Source organism: Mesoplodon bidens (genome assembly GCF_964165515.1).
Source record: "Mesoplodon bidens genome assembly, chromosome: 1".
Lineage (NCBI taxonomy): Eukaryota > Metazoa > Chordata > Mammalia > Artiodactyla > Ziphiidae > Mesoplodon > Mesoplodon bidens.
Window position 1 is genome coordinate 174,816,483 of NC_138176.1, and position 17,995 is coordinate 174,834,477.

The 17,995-nt window shown below is 37.3% G+C and overlaps 1 protein-coding gene across 1 annotated transcript in view; it reads left to right on the forward strand.

Moving 5' to 3' along the window:
* The window catches only part of CTNNA3 (catenin alpha 3), a 1,660,471-nt gene that overhangs the window by 1,055,185 nt on the left and 587,291 nt on the right, over nt 1-17,995 (forward strand). The gene's annotated exons all lie outside the window — the stretch shown is intronic.

Consider the following 17,995-nt stretch of genomic DNA (forward strand, 5'->3'; position numbering starts at 1 on the left):
CCTGGAACTCAGATGACTGTTGGGAATTGTCACAAATTGAGGCAAAGGGGCTGAACTTTGTATCTGGTTCATGCTGTTATTAATTGTGAATGCCTGCTGGGAAGGGGCATTACCTTGGGAAAGGTAGTTTCCTGCAATCAAGGGTTGTTCCTAGTGAGGGACTAAGCTTTGGATGATCAATAACAGATATTCCCTGCAGCTGGAAGATCAGTGCATCCATTCTGACGAGGGGATCTGGCTAGAGGTCCACACTATGCACTAGAGTGGTAGAAAAGCAAAAGCAAAGAGGAATTGAGAGTAGGCACTGAGTAAGCCAACGTATTCACACTGACAGTGTGTGTTTATTCTTCTATTTTTTTTTTTTTTTTTTGCGGTATGCGGGCCTCTCACTGCTGTGGCCTCTCCCATTGCGGAGCACAGGCTCTGGACGCGCAGGCCCAGCGGCCATGGCTCACGGGCCCAGCCGCTCCGCGGCATGTGGGATCCTCCCAGACCGGGGCACGAACCCGTGTCCCCTGCATCGGCAGGCGGACTCTCAACCACTGCGCCACCAGGGAAGCCCTATTCTTCTATTTTTAACTGCGTTTCCCAAATAGTTTATACTAAGCACACAGTCATTTTAAAATCATTAAATTGTGACACTTTATATGTATGTGTTGTATATATTAATATATATATATATATATATATGCAAAGGGTTCATTCATAGTGTGATAGGTGTTATAGAAAAGAAGTCTTTCTTTGAATTATCCAGAAGTTTTATATGAGTACAGTGATGAATTAAAGGTAACATATATGAAGTAGAATATTTGACTTGGTAAACTTCATTAGGGTCACTTTTTTCTTTCACATATGTACTTATTTAACCATTAAGTGAAACACAATATTAGAATGATTCTTGTTCCGGATTATATCTTTTTAAACAATTATGAACCCCCAAACCAGTATATGCACAGTGACTTCTAAATAGATACTTCAAAATTAACTTTTTGCTGCAGATTTTGAAAGAGTGGAGAGTTAGAAGGATCTGAATTTTTATTATTGAGTAATTCTCTAAGAGGTATGATGTGTTGCCACTAACTTAATATAGGACATTACATCAGGTTGATAATGAGACCTTTGAGGTTAGTCATCTGCATGGCAGATGTTGTAAGTAAAATACAAGACAGTAACAGAGAGTGTTCAGTCTCTAGATACCAGTATCCATACTGCCCATGTCTTCTTTTCAAATCAGATTGCTTCATATTTTTATTAGAGCAACCTCCATTTCATCTGTACCTATTAACAGAGTGTAGGTAAATCTGATTACTTTACTGGACCTACTTAAAAAATGGCCACTGTCACTAGGATGCAAGTCTTGAAATAATAAAAGAGTTTTTTCAAAACTAGCTGAAACACTCAGTGTACCTCATAATATTAAACTATATAAGCAATTACAATTAGTTACTTTTTCTATGGTTTAACTAATCTACAACAGCATTTGAGTCTTGCCCCTCAGGATTCCATTGCTCCCAAAAGACTGATGCAGTAAGAGTGGTACACTTGCTGCATTATGACAAAATATTCTACTACCCAGTTTACTAAACATAGATGTAGAACTAACCCCTGACTCACATACTCTATTAGCAAAACAACAGGAAATGAATTATTCACTAAAAGGGAAAGCAGATAAATATGATATTTTTCAAGTACAAAGAGAGAAGACTCCACATGGCTTATATATTATGTTTCACTTACCAGAGAGATGGTCAAGTCATAGAGTAGAATGAGGGAAAGTGTGAAGCAATCTTAGAATCTGGAAGATAGAAGAATTGGTGAGAGGGGTAAGACGTATAGAGAGAATAGGAATTAGAAAAAAGAAAGAAAGAAAGAAAGAAAGAAAGAAAGAAAGAAAGAAAGAAAGAAAGAAAGAAAGAAAGAAAGAAAGAAAGAAAGAAAGAAAGAAAGAAAGAAAGAAAGAAAATGATAGGAATCCAGAAATCAATAAAGTAGCTCAACTGTGGCACCTGGAGATTGGTACCAGCTGTGATGTGGCAGTTTAGTTTAAGAAAAGGGAAGATGATAGGGTGACATTGGAAAAAGAGGACTCGGTGTGGGAGGTGAATGGAGGGAGAGAGCAGGGACTGGCATTAGTCTACTTATGGGGAAAGAAAGAGCAATAGATTCTGAGGTCCATTGTTGAAGGAAGAAAGGAGAAATCCTACATCCGTGTGAAATAAATAGGTTGAATAGAATGTACTGGAAGAGAGGAGATAAAGAATTGCACTGAGTTACCAATGACTCTTAGAGATGTCTGAAAAGCAAATTTAAAAGTAAGTCATTTGCAGAAACGATTTCTAGTTCGTTCTTCTTTTTTCTTTTTCTTTTTTTTTTTTTGCGGTACATGGGCCTCTCACTGTTGTGGCCTCTCCCGTTGCGGAGCACAGGCTCCGGACGCGCAGGCTCAGCGGCCATGGCTCACGGGCCCAGCCGCTCCACGGCATGTGGGATCTTCCCGGACCGGGGCACGAACCCGTGTCCCCTGCATCGGCAGGCAGCCTCTCAACCACTGCGCCACCAGGGAAGCCCTAGTTCTTAATAATATAATTCACCATTTAGGAAGAAATTATGGACAAAGATCACAAGAAGGATTTTGCTAGCTAAAAACCGCTGCTGAGGAAGCCTATAATGGCATGCCTTAGACGTAAGTTTTTTCTTGGAAATGTAGGAAGTGGTGCAGTTGACAGTCTTGTCTTGTTCCTCTGCTGGTGGAGGTGATAATGGGAAGTAAGGGTCCCAAGGGGAGGCTGCTGGAAGGAAGAGAGACACTGTGCCTGGACAAACAACGTAATTAGCCCTCAAGTAATCCAGCGATGGCTGTGGCTTTATGCAGCGAGGGCAGCTGCCCATTAGTGTTAATTAACCAAAAGGAGAGAGATACAAGGTGTGGATGTGCTTTCCGAAGCCTGGCAGCCTAAGGCGGGATGAATCCACAGTAGTCTGAGGCTGAAGGTGAAGTAGCAGCAAAAAAAATGGACGGAGCTTTTATTGGGCATTCTCTGTTTCTGGCTACTAAGCATTCAGGGCTTTGTACCCTCCTTTCAGTCCCATGAGGGAGGCCGTCATTAAGGTGACCATCTCATAGGCAAGAAAGCCCACCCTCTGCCCTAAGAGCTAGGACAGGAAGCAACCTTTCTCCTGATCTCTGAAACAAAACTGCCCACACTGAGCAAATGCAGGACATGGTGGGATTTCTTCCTTCAGAGGCTGAACCTGACAACATTTTGAAAGGCTCCAGATGCAGTACAAGCAAGCCAGCTCCCTGAAGCAGGGTCAAGAGATGGACTAGATGTTGCAAAATGCCCTCAAATTCCCATGGCTCTGATTCAAGACCTTGAAGCAGTGCTGGTGAGAATCCAGCCTGGCCCGTGCAGCCATGTGGAGCTGTGTGGCTGATGTGCACACAGTTACCTTAGGTGAAGCACCACTTTCTTGAATTTGATTCAAGCTTCATATTGCTTGATATGAAAATTGAAAACAACTAAATACATAGGAACTATTCCATTTCTATCTTTATAACAATAACAAAATTTAACTTTAGGTTTTTGGAATAACATTAGTTTTCATTAGACCATTCACTAGTTATTAAAGAGAATTTTTAATTTTATCCAGAAATTTCTGATTTTTATTATCCAGAGATCTTCCAATACTGGGATTTATTAAAACTTTTATATTTTCTATTAGCATGTACCTTTTAACAAGGTAGTCATATTTGTAGTTTAAAAAATAGTTTGTTTGATATATAGAAACTATTGTTCTTTTTTTTCTTAAATTTTATCTTTTTGCCATGCCGCGCTGCATGTGGGATCTTAGTTCCCTGGCCAGGGATACAACTCGCACCCCCTGCAGTGGAAGCGTGGAGACTGAACCACTGGACCTGCAGGGAAGTCCTGAAACTATCTTTCTTTAAGATTCTTTAAAATAATCCAACTAAATTTTTTAAGGCTTCGTTGCATTATTTACTTACTCTGAAGACCATCAGCAATTAGCTTTTTACTCATTAATATCTTGTTTTGTGTATTTATATCTAAATCTTTCATTTCTTGAACCTTGGAAACTATTTGTCCCCATCTTCTGTTCTTCTTTGAATGTTGTCGTTAGCCCTCTATAAACAGGTCAATCATGAACTTTGTAGTGAAGATGATGTGAAAAATATTCTATTTGCAATGTTGGCTTGAATTTATCCAATTTGATAGGAGTTTTATGAGTAACATTCCTTGCAAAGTCTTAGAACAACAAAGAGGGGTAAGATGGTTTCTGTTGTCAAGGATTTCACAATTTTATGTTGTGCAGATAGAATTAACCTATTGGTTTGCTCCAATTAAGGAAGGTTAGTGAAATAACGTTTCTTTCTCCTTCTGTCTCCCTCCTCCATTCTAGACCTATTGGAAACTTAAGGGGTAATTGAGATCAAACATATTATAACTCATATCTTTGTCAAATTTATAGGGGCCTAAATCTTTGATTTTCTTTTTGTATTATATCACATTATTTAGCTAACCCCACTATTTATCATGTGATTTAAATCCAGAACCCATTCAAGGAGCCCTCAAAGATTCAGGGAACCCAAGAATGAGGGGACATAGAAATCATAGTATTTAACACCAGTATACAGATTTGCATATTTTGCTGGGAACTTCATACTCATACACACAAACACAAACATGCTTACCCCACTCTCACTTCTCTGTAAACACACACTCTCTCACATACACTATGTGTTCTTTTGATTTGTCTGATTCACTATGGGCCGTTTATGCTGAGAGATAAGAGCCTTTCTCCGGGTTTATATAATTCTCATAATTTTAAAGCTTGTTTGCCTATGTCTCTCAAAGTTAGAAATTAATCATAAACAGATGCCTGCAAGACAAAGAAAATAGTTGCACAGGTTATTGTTTTGATATCTTCCAAAGTAAGTGAGAGGGGAGTCCAGAATGATACCCCAGGCTTCTGGCTCAGGAACTGGGTGGACGTGGAAACTGGTTCCTGAGATAGGAGACCGAGCAGAGGGGCAGGTTGTGGTGTAGGATTAGAAGTGGGTGAGTTCAACTGTGAGCACACTGGGGCAGAGCATCATGAAGGACATCCAAGAGCAGAGAATGCCAGATACCACACAGGCACTAGGGACTCAGGAGACCTCCAAGAGAAGGTTTCTGCCATAGGACACTCTAGTCCACTGGGAGCTAGCAAATGAGAAAGCCATGAATTACAGAGAGACTGGGGAGTCGCAGAGCAGAGGTATGTGCCCCTCCCACCCTCCCTTCAGCACCCTGGACCTCTGTGAGCATTGCAGATTCTTCACGCAGCATCCACGTCCCTGCATTTGCCCACACTGCTTTCTTCCTGGAAGGTGTCACTTCTCACCTGCCCTTCTCCCCAGGCTGAGCTAGAAGCCCTTCTCCTTTCCATAACATTCTGTAATTCTACCAGAGTCATTATGCTTTACTGTTTAACTCTTTTCTCAATAAACTATCAATCCCCTGAAAGCAATGCTGTCGGACAATTGATTACCAACTGTCACTCTGCCAAGAGACCCCTTCTTTCATGAAAGTAGGGAATGCATCTGGGTGGGGATGTCTTGATTTGTCTGGAAATCAGATAGTCTTGACATATCCTTGAAGTTTATACAATTCAATTAACTTTGCGGTGTATGACAACTTCTTTTTCCACGATGGCATTTGAATAGAGTGATATGTACCAAAAAAATGTTGGTTCAGAATTAACCTAACTGAAAAACTTTATATCGGCTATAGCATATTCTGTCTGTCTTTAAAAAAGTCAATTCTCTTTCTGCCACTTGAGATGTCAGGTCACTGGCTATAAAACTGCCTTGAAGTTTGATGACAATTTCAGTGATAATGAAGGCCGATTAGAGTATTTTTTTGACATGTGCCCTTTACACACTGATCCTATTAACAAGGACTTATTAGACCTGCATGCTTCACTTTGTACTTAATTTTCGGGAGACAACAAAGTATATCACTAGTTCAGGAAACGATATGTGATCTTGTTTTTAATTTATCGTTTAGATTTGTTTTGTCTCGTTGGTAGTTAAGTAGATTTTATTTGATGCTGTTTATTATATTACATTAACTTAGCAGGTGGCGCATACTTTTATCCTTTGGGTCGTGATTCTGAGGTGAATAATAGCTTAATTTAGAGACAGACCTTGAGAAAACTGTCTAGTTGGTTTTACCCTTATAATTTACATTGCATATCATTATGGTGTATGTATATTCATATACAGTTATATATTGTTCCAAAATAAAAGATGAGAAATGTGTTTGGTAAAATGGGACTTTTAGAGCAGTATACATTTCAGTCCTCAGTTTGAGCTATGTAACATATACTTCAGATAATTTATTAGAAGCAATACTCTAACAGCCAAACCTGTTTAAGTCCTGTGCGTGTATGTGTGTGTGTGTGTGTGTTTTCATCTCATTTGTTTCTTTTGTGATGGCACATCCTGACACAGCATACTAATGACTGGTTTTTAGAATAACATTGACATATGTCCACTTAGACAAATGAATATCTTCATCTTTAATGAGTCATTGGAGAGGAACAAGAAGTGCAGATGCAAATTTGAGTTCAGCTGGAGGGCAAAATTAAGATAAGAAAAAGAAAAGAAATGTAGGACTATGTTATAATCCCTTAATCACAAGAATAATCACCTCGTATCTTTTGCACACAGACACAGACACTCACACAGACACACACAAACACACATACCCACACACCCCATGCATGGAATGCCATTAACATTCCAAACAAATTGAATTTTTATTCGTTATTAAAATCACTTTTGGGTGTTCTGATTTTCTCATTGGCAATGGGCTTTGATTCATTTGATATTTGCCATTATATTAAAGACAACTTGAGGGAAAACCAATGTCTGGTCTTCCTATTGTGAATTAGCAATCATATTTGTGAATCATTTTAAATAAAACAGTTATGAAACAACCCAAGCTATTTTCTACCTAACAGCCCTTAAACGTTATATCTGTATTTTCTGGAAACCCTATTTGTAAGTGATTCTGGATCCTCAGATTTTGCAGTGTCATGATTAATATGTTGGTATTAAAATTTCAAAAATAGATATAGAAACATTTTATTCTCTTCAAAATGAAAATTACTATATTGTTTTTTCTGGTTATAAAAGTGATTCATGCTCATTATAATAACCCAAACTATACATTTTAAAAATTATAATAAAAGAAAGTTGAAATTATCTTGAATCTTACCCCTCAGAGATAAGCCCAATTACCATTTTGGTGAACAACATTTTAGATATCATACTTTCTAACACACACACATATTTATCATTTTTAATAAAGAGATCATTTTATACATTTTGCTTATCATTAGCATGTTTCCAAGTCAATAAATATAAAACTATTTCATCAATCTCCTTTATTTTTCTAATTACATAACCATTTATGAAAAAGATACTTGGAAAAATTTCAGTCAATATAGAAACATATAGTTAAAAGGGGATGCTTTTCTTCATGGCAAAATTGATCCTACTTCCCTTCCATATGTAACTCATGATAAGAGTTGGAATTTAACTCAACTTTGTCACCTGAGAAATGTAAATATTTCTTCTTTCTTTACAATATTTGCAGCTGTCACTTATTTTTTAGGTTCATTTATATTGGCTAGAACCTGGAGTAAAATATTGGTTAACCTCAGTAACAAGGGGAATGCTATTTTAATCTTGACTTTTGAGCAGTATTCTATAATTTTCTTTAATTTTCTGTAATTAGACCTGTCTCAGGTTAAGAATAATTTATTCATAACTAAGACTTTTGTTTGTTTTTGTTCTCTTTTAGTTTAGCTTTGTTTTGTATTAATAAGAATGTGCATAAAACTTTATCAAATGCTTTTCTAAAATCTGTTAAAATATAGTAAAACAAGGAATTTCATTGGTAGTATTTCCCAATCACAAGCCACTGTTTTATTCCTAGGAGAAACTGCATTGTTTTGCTGTATTATTAGTCTTTAGTTACATAGTTGGAGTTAATTTGCTAATATTTTATTTAGAAATGTGATGTTTAAATTAAAAACAAAATTGCCTGATAGTTCTGCCCCCTGCCTACTTTCTGTCTAATTTTGTTTTCAAGTTACACAATCAGTAAAATGTGATCATTTAAATGGGAGGGGGCCTAGAAGTCAAATAATTAATCTGCTCATCTTATAGATGGATAACCAAAGACAGAGAAGTAAATAGTTACATTAGCAAAACTAATATCAGAGACAGGATTGCGTGATTTAAGATTTATAACATTTGGGAGGCAATTTGAGATGCAAAGTCTTAGCGGATATTAAGTTCCTTGGCAATAGTTTGTTTCCATGAAACAGCCTGAGTTCAGTCACTGCTAGGAGGTTCACCTACCTATAGCTTCCTGTCGTACTTAGAAACTACAGTTTTATTCTCTCTTTCATGTGTCCCCTTAAATAGGTTATGTTTCTTGAGATTTGCTTGTGTTGTCTTTGAGTTCTCAGGCAGTTCCTAGCCCACATCACAGGTGCATAATCAATATTTGTTACTTGATGAAACTGTTTACCTGCACCTTGCTATGCACTTTTATAACACAATTCTATTAGTTAAATATTCTACAAAACTCATAATTCATGGTCATTTCTTGTTACTACAAGGGGCAGCACAGAAGCATTGTCTGACCAGGAGGAACAGAAGAACTGGCTTGCTTAGCCAGAGGTCACTTGGACGCCAACACTGAGAGATCACAGACCCCCGTCTACACTTCTCACATTCAGTCCCAGTGCTCTGAGCTAGGCTTACCTGGAAACAAAGCATGCGTTACATTACGTTCTGCTGGAGATACTAAAGCTCCTGGGTTTGTTCATGGGAGTTATCCCACCTCTTTCCATTTGCCTCACTCACCAGCATTTGGCAGTCAGCTTGGGTCCTTTGAAGAGTTATTTTGCTTGATTAAAAATAAATTAGGGCTTCCCTGGTGGCGCAGTGGTTGAGAGTCCGCCTGCCGATGCAGGGGACACAGGTTCGTGCCCCAGTCTGGGAAGATCCCACATGCCGCGGAGCGGCTGGGCCCGTGAGCCATGGCCGCTGGGCCTGTGCGTCCGGAGCCTGTGCTCTGCAACGGGAGAGGCCACAACAGTGAGAGGCCCACATAACGCAAAAAATAATAATAATAATAAATAAATTAATTAATTAAAAGCTAAATTGGGAGCTAATCAATTGTTCCCAATTTGATATCTTAAGTGAAACTAAAACTCGAAAGAAGCTGCCTCCCAAGCTTTGTTAAGTACAATGACCAGACTAGAAGAAAAGTGTGTTACTTTTCTTTGAAGTCCAACTGTCTAAGCCTTTGTGGAATATTGCAAATGAATTTCAGAGGGAAATTTCATTTCCCTTTCTCACTTGTCCTGAATTTCTGCTGCTGCCTCCTCCCTCTAAACTCAATTTTTCATCCTCTCTTTGGGGATGATACATTTGTAAGTGTACTAATCCATGCACTCATGCATTTATTCATCCACTGAAGGACTATTGTTTGGCTACCATATATCAGGTACTAGAAACTGAGGGTCCAGTGATGAACAAGTAAGGGCCCTGCTCTTATAAAGCAGAAGAAATGGTCACTAATCAAATAATCTTTTCAGTAAATGTATAATTACAAATCGAGAATCAAGCTCAGAAGGAAAAACCTGACTTGGTTAAAGACAGGTCTCACTGGTGGGTAGGGGTTGCAGTATTGGTGAAAAACTTTCTAAAAATTTACTTGGGAGCAGAGACCTGCAATTAACTATGTCTAAGTGGTGTAAATGTGGCAATGAAGGAGGAGGAGCACATTCCAGGCTAAAGAAAACAGCATGTGCAAATGTCCTGTGGCAGAAGGAAGCATGGATAGTTGAAAATAGGTTGACATAGCTGAAGTAAAGGGAGAAAAAGAACTATGGGTGATGAGTCTTGGACCAGACTATAGAAGACCTTGTAGGGAAGGGAATGTGGAGTGGGAATGGGAGATGATGATGGAAGAATCAAATTTGCATTTGAAAAAAATCATCAGCTACAGTGTGGTGAATATATTGTAGAGAAGGCACAGTGGCTGAGAATAAAATCTAAGTCTGAATGAAAAAATAAAACTGACAGTAAACTTGACTAGGGTAGGGAGCAAGAAAAGTAGATGATTCAAGAGATGTTTTGAGAGAGGAAATCAAAACAAATGGATTGATAAGGGAATGGGAGTGAGTATTGTCTAGGCAGCCTCTAGCTCTCTGCTTCGTGTCACAAGACACATGGGGATATCCTCACCACCTACACTGTCCTCTGTCCACACTACGCTAGTCTGACCATCATCATTCTGCCTCAACCAACAATGGCCCTCTGTGTGGCTGAATCAGTGAATAATTTCAGGAATTACTTACTTGACTTCTTATTATTTGATAGCTGAAACCACCTTCTTGAAACTTTCTCTTCTCCTATCCTCTATGACATCAGAGTATTGTGGGTAACCTTCTCTATCTCTGGCCACTTTTTCTAAGACTCATCATAGGTTTATCTTCTTCTATCTGCCTAATAAATATTGGTATCTTAGGTACTCTTCTAAGAATATATACCCCCTACTCACATACATCCAATTGCTATTGATAAGCTAGTGACTTCCTAATTAATATCCACTGTGGACCCTTCCTCTCTTTTCCTTCTTCACAGCTCTTCACAAGCTTTTGTGAATCTTTATTCTTTTCTAAATTCAGAAAGCAATCCAATCTTTTGTAAATGCCAAGTCACAAATAAAGAACTTGTTTTAGCTATACTGTTTCTGTATCCTTACTTCAAGTGTTTATTTGTATCTTTGTTACAGATTTGTCAGATTTTGACGTTCCCAATATACAAACAGTCGGACTGAAATCAACTCAAGGCAATTAAGTTTAATGACTCAAGGGCTTTCTTTCCTCAAGTATTTTCCTCCATAACTTAAAGTAATGATACTAATCTTTATGCTCCTGTAATAGATAATCAGAAACTTTTTTTTTTGATGAGGAAGGGACAGAGGAAGGACATAGTTTCCAATTAAGTTGTACTAAGCCCTCTAAGATATACATTCATTGCATTTATTAAGACACAATAGAAGATATCTATTCATGATAATTCAATTTCCAGGTGAACAAAGATAAACTATTTTTTATTTATTTACATAGACTAAATTCTGTTTTTAGGATACTTTGGCTGATAAAAATTTTTTTTAAAAAAGAATACATAATTGTCTTTACCTTCTAGCATTTACCATCTGAAAAATACATAAGTGAGTCTAGGAAGAATAAAGTAGGTGCTATACTTGTGCAAGTATGAATTATGATTCTGGGCGTCTGAGAAAGGTTTGTGGAGGAGATGTTATTTGATCCAGGCCTTAATGTATAGGTATGAATTTAAAAGAGCACATGAAAGGATGGCTTTTAGATATAATAAACAGCTTACGAAAGGATAAGCACAATTGCTAAATTATTTTCTTTAAGAATTAGATGTCCTTTTTTACCTGGTCTGTAAAATGTTCTAATAGATATCTAGGGATTAGATATTCAAAACAAGACAGGTAAAACCACACTTATCTATATGTGCAGAAACTGAAATGAACATCTTCTCTGCATTTGCCCCTGATACTATGGTATCCAGGTTGCCTAAATCCAGAGGCAGACATTTGATAGAAAGTGCCTTCCACTGAAATGATTATGGTTCTGCATTGCCAGCCTTTAACTTTGCTGAGAGTAGCCATCTGAAATTAGTGCATAAGGGGTTTGTAAATTTCTGATTCAGTACTACATTCAGTTATAGTTGCATGCAAGATAATATGAATTTGGGTTACTTAAGTAGAAAACAAAAGAGACTTCATTTGAAGACACAAGGTAGTGCACATAGGTACAGGCAAACTGTGAGAAGAGGGCTGAGATTGGGTAGGAACAGGAACTGCTCCAGGGCTCCATGCAGGAAGTGATGGATATGCCCACACCAGGGCCAGCGGAGGACTACTAGGAGCTTTGATTAACTGTCATACCAAGATTTCACACCACTGGGTTAGAGGAGGAGACAGTAGTTCTCCAAAGGGAAATCAGAGTGTTATTATTGACAGAAAAAGGAATGGATACTGGGGAGAAGGCCAGAAGTTTCTCCTACACTTGATTTTCTTGTTTCCTGAGTATTTTGATTTTTAAACTTTTCTCTATTTGTTATAGACTAAATGTTTGTGTCCCTCAAAATTCATATGTTGAAATCCTAACACCCAAGGTGATAGTATTGGGAGGTAGAACCTTTTGAAGGTGATTGGGTAATGAGGGAAGAACCTTCATAGAAGTGATTAGTGCCCTTATTAAAAGAAGCCCCAGAGAGATCCCTCACCTCTTCTGCCATGTGAGGTTACAGCTAGAGGGTTTAGTCTATGAACCAGAAAGCTGGTACTCACCAGACACTGAGTCTGCCAGCACCTTGATTGTAGACTCCCCAGCCTCTAGCACTGCGAGAAATAAATTCTGTTGTTTGTAAGCTACCCAGTGTATTTACTTTTGTTATAGTAGCCCTAATAGACTAAGCCCTATTTCTCAGGTGGTAGTATAGGTTATTATTTCTTGTCTCTAATTTGTGAAGCCTTTTCTATGATTCCTAGCCTCTTCCGTATATATTCAGTTCATACTTCTTGTAGATTTTCACCCCTTTACATTAATTTTCAGGAAGGAGTGTCTATCCAAACAAATGAAAATCAACCCAAAGTCTGAATATGTTTCTGTGTGTTGTGTGTATGTGTGTGTGGACGGTGGTATATCAGAATCACCTGGGGAACTTTTAACAGTTGAATTAAACATACTTTATACCTCCTCTAATGTCCACCCATAGACATACTTAATATATCAGAATATCTTGGCAGAGGAACCTGGACTTTTCTTTTAATAGCTATACTGGTGATTCTCTTATGCTTACCATCTAACTTATCCCACAAGTTGAGGACTACTAATGAAGATTTTCTATGAGCCCAACCTTATATCTATTATTGAAGATATTTGACATTTTAGATTCTATAACCACTGTGAGAAAGTTGTTGAGAGAAAGATTTCACCTCATTATAAGGAAGAACTTCTTAACTTGTGTAACTTTGGACTACCCTGCAACGGGAATAGGCTGCCCTGCAAAACAGTAAATTCTGTCTCTGAAAGTGTTTACACAGGAGTTGCATGACCATCTGCCAGAGAGGAAAATGAATGAAAATGAGACAGTGACCTTTCTTCCCCCTTGAGAGCTAAGATACACAGTGACATGATATTACAATTAACTATGTGAACTATATATAAACAATGAATATGCAAAAATGGAAATCTCACCAAACATCAAAGTTGGCTTCATGTTCTTGAGAAATCATATTGCAGGTAAATATCTGTGTGAGAGCTCCTTAGTGACAGAATGAATGATGTATGACGAGCAGCTGTCCAAACAGTGAGCTTGTTCCTAGCAACAATACCATTTCAGTTGTCTAAGATGACTTGAGAGGACAGCTAGTGCACCTGAGATTTCAAATAACACTTGATATTAGAATGTTAAAATATAGCATGCTCTGGTATTCAGTACTTTTAAAATTCAATCTCTTTATCAGCTCAGAACAGAGTAATGATAAACAGCAGAGTTAAGCTTATAGCATGGCAGACTGATTTAAAGGTCATTGAAAATACTCCCACTCTCCAAATATCTTTTTTATAGCTTTCCTTGATACTGACATTAGTGAGTCATTGGTGGTGAGGGGGGTCAAGTATGGTCAATTCCCTGACCTTGATGGAACTGGCCTAGCTGGCAGGGTTTTATGAGGCCAGGTTCCAGAGCAGGGAATTTCTCACTTCAGAACATGGGTCAGGGAGTGAGAGGTACCATGTTCTATGCCAGGTGAAGGGGGAAAAGTCAGCAAATAGAAAATATGGCGGGGACATTCAAAATTGGTATACAGAAACTAAACTAGGAACCAGGAAGAGGAAAACAAACATCAGCAAGATGGTAATAAATGTGAATTAGTTCAAGAATTGTCTGGTCAGGCTTTTCTGTCTACAACTTTTTTTTTAATAGACCTGAAAGGGCAGTAAATTCAAGTTTAAAGCATTTAGAATGAGATATACATCTTAGAGGGCACAAGGACTGGTGAGAAGAAAAGAGGCTCACAAGTGAGGTGCTGATGTTAAAAAATCACTCCCCTCTGAGTAACATGAAAACATGTCCCTGTCTGAAATTTTTTTAAAATTTGACTTTTGCAATTATCAGATAGAGTATCAGCAATTATTTTAGTGATATAGCTTAATCTTTTGTAAAAATGAAAGAACGTTGTGTCCTGGCCTTGTCTTTTTAATAAACTTGTGAATTTACTTGAGTGCGCTTGGTTTCATTTATTTAGGTTAATTTAGGCTCTGATTTTCTTGGTCTTGGCTAAGGATATAGCACAATATCAATAAAAAGTCTGGTCAATCATTTCAATGCAGGAAACTTTTCAGTGCTTTAATTCAGGATGGTATAAATGGCACACACACAGCCCTGATTAATAGTCTCCCTGTCCTTGGATAGTTTGAGAATGTTTCTTCTCTCTGACTTTGTTTTCCAATTGATACAATAGAGGATTAGAGAATGAGGTCAGAGGTCACAAATTGGTGAACTGTGAACTAAAGTAAGTCAACAGACTGTTAGCTTGGTTAAGGAATTGAGTTTTTCCTTGTATTTCAACTTGTTTTAATGAGGCCTAATGCCTTTAGGCAGGGCATACACACTCGTGTTTGCCTGGGGCACCACCATGCACCCTAACCACTGTTATATCTAGACGCCATGTTTGTATTCCCTGCATGAGTCCTTTAAACATTTGAATTTGTGGCTCTTCGATTAGACATTTTGTCAAATTTCTTTAGACTTCTAAAGTTTTAATTCTATAAAACTTCTTGAGAGAGTGAATGTTCTTTCCCACCCCCCATTAATAGAAGGGAGATGAGCTGGAAGGAAATTGATACATGGACAGGGCTACCTGGTATCAGGCTATCTTCACAAACTATCTTATTTAATCCTCAAAGTACTCCAGTGAGATTGATAATATCATACCCATTTTATAGGTGACAGAATGATCTCAGAGATGTTAACATTTTGCCCATGGTCAGAAATTTTATTAATTGTGGGAATTGAGTTAAAACCCAGATCTATTTGTCTCCAAAACCTCTCTGTGAACAGTTTTCCTTAGTGGGCAAAAATCTTTCAAAAGGGTCTCTTGAATAATGAAACTTTACACAGACTTTTGAAACACTGTCAAAGATATATAAAAGCTGTCAGATGTCCAAATATCTCAAACTGTTTTATAAAATATTTTGTTTGCATGCTGTTTTCTTTGACCAACAGGGAGTTGCCTTCATGCTATGCTGGGGAACATACCTGACTGCCTAAAGAGCCACACAGAACTTAGGAATATTGTTAGAAAAAATTTGGCTTTCACTTAAACATTCATGTGACTTAGAAAATATGTCACAAATCACTCAAATTAGAAATGTAAAGCGATTTTTATCACATAATTTTCTCTATTTGGTCACAGAATACTAGCTATCCTATAAATTCAATTTGTTTCTATAAAATATCACTAAAACTCCACATGCCTTAATCTGGAAATAGTACTTGATTATCTAGAAAGTTTACCTGACATAGAACAGTTCTGGTAAGGAGAAGTTTGGGTATGTCTGAATAAAGGAAGACAGAAAGAGTGTTAATATAATGATTAATTGAGTAGAAAACTTTGAGGTGTGCTGTATTTTCAATTGAGAGTTTTGTAAGACTTAAGTCTGCTAATATAAACAGAAACTTTGTTTTTAGGATGATTTTTATATTAACATTAGTCACTGAATTGGCTACGATAAACATGGAGACCAGAAAATGTCCAGAAGAACAATGTGTTTTTAAAAGGGAAAAAAGGTAAAGATGAAACATTAAAAATAAATAAAGTAAAAGAGTGTCCCCACCCTTCCTCCTGGTAACCTCTAAGTCTGTGAGTCTGTTTTGTAAATAAGTTCATTTGTATCATTTTTTTTCGATTCCGCATATAAGCAATATCATATGATCTTTGTCTTTCTCTGTCTGACTTCACTTAGTATGATAATCTCCAGGTCCATCCATATTGCTGCAAATGACATTATTTCATTCTTTTTTAATGGCTGAATAATATTCCACTGTGTATATGTACCACATCTTCTTTATCCATTCCTCTGTTGATGGACATTTAAGTTGCTTCCATGTCTTGACTGTTATAAATAGCTCGGCAGTGAACATTGGGTGCATGTGTGCTTTTGGAGTATGGTTTTCTCTGGATATATGCCCAGGAGTGGGATTGCTGGATCATATAGTAGCTCTATTTTTAGTTTCTTAAGGAACCTCCATACTGTTCTCCATAGTGGCTGTACCAATTTACATTCCCACCAACAGTGAAGGAGAGTTCCCTTTTCTTAACAACCTCTCCAGCATTTATTGTTTGTAGATTTTTTGATGATGGCCATTCTGATTGTTGTGAGGTGATATCTCATTGTAGTTTTGATTTGCATTTCTCTAATAATTAGTGATGTTGAGCATCTTTTCATGTGCCTCTTGGCCATCTGTGTATATCTGTTTCTTTGGAGAAATGTCTATTTAGGTCTTCTGCCCATTTTTTTGATTGGGTTGTTCGGGATAGATTGGGAGTTTGGAATTGACATGTACACACTACTATATTTAAAATATATAACCAACAAGGACCTACTGTATAGCACAGGGAGTTCTGCTTAATATCCTGTAATAACCTAAATGGGAAAAGAATTTGGAAAGGAATAGATACATATATAACTGAATCCTTTTGCTGTACAGCTGAAACTAACACAACATTGTTAATCAGCTATGCTCTGATATAAAATAACTTTTTTTTAAAAAAGAGTGCCTATATAGAGTACCTTTCTGTAATTTTAAACTTTGGATTAACCAACATTCATCTGATTTGACCAAAAGATTGAGGCAATAATTTAAATTTTTTACTTAAAACAAAGAGTGCTCAAATTTACAGATAACTATTTTCTGCAAGTGCAGTGCATATTATTATGAGACATATTAAAGCAGACTGCTAAATTTTACTTTCTGTGAGTGGGGCTTTGGGAGTGGGGGAGAGGGGCAAAGAAACTGCTGCCCTTTTCAAATAATTCACAAATGTGCTAATTATGTGTCAGATATGAAAGTTGAGTCATTGTGACCTTCAAGCCAACAAAAGACCTTTTCAAGTAAGCCATTTCCATGTATATTAATAAAGTGAACAATGCCGTTCCCCAGTTAAATAATGTATGGCTGCTATTTCATTATATGTAAATGCAAACCATGGAGTTGTTTCACTGTTGACATATTTAAAGTAATGCTATAAAAAAAAGCAAAGCCTGCAAATCCATGTAAGTAACAGTTTGTGATACTCTACAAATAGTCATCCAAAGATATGTTTTTTGTTCACTTCCACTGCATGCAGTTTAAGTGTGGTTTCTCTGCAACTGAGTGCATTGGATTTGATCAGTAAAACTTGCCATGTGCTAAAGTATGTAATAACTAACAGAGATATTAGGAAAGTGATTGTTAGAAAATCAATCTCTTTGCAGTGATGAAGACACAACATATTTTGTAGATTAGAGGAAACATTGCCTCTGTACATGAATACTCACCTGTTAGCAAGGGGAATGTTGAATAAGAGTGAGGTTCAAAGGAAAAGAAAGGAATTCCATGATCTTTCTCATGACTCATTCATGGTATAAAGAAATTATTTGTAAACATTGGACTTAGGTAATAGACGTGAATGTAGTTATTTAAAAGGGCACCCATTTCCCTAGAAAAGAGTGTGAGTTTAAAAAGCAATAATGTATAAAAGAATATGGGTATTACTAAGGGCTTGAATCAAATTGACTGCTCAAATGTCAAATAGTGCCT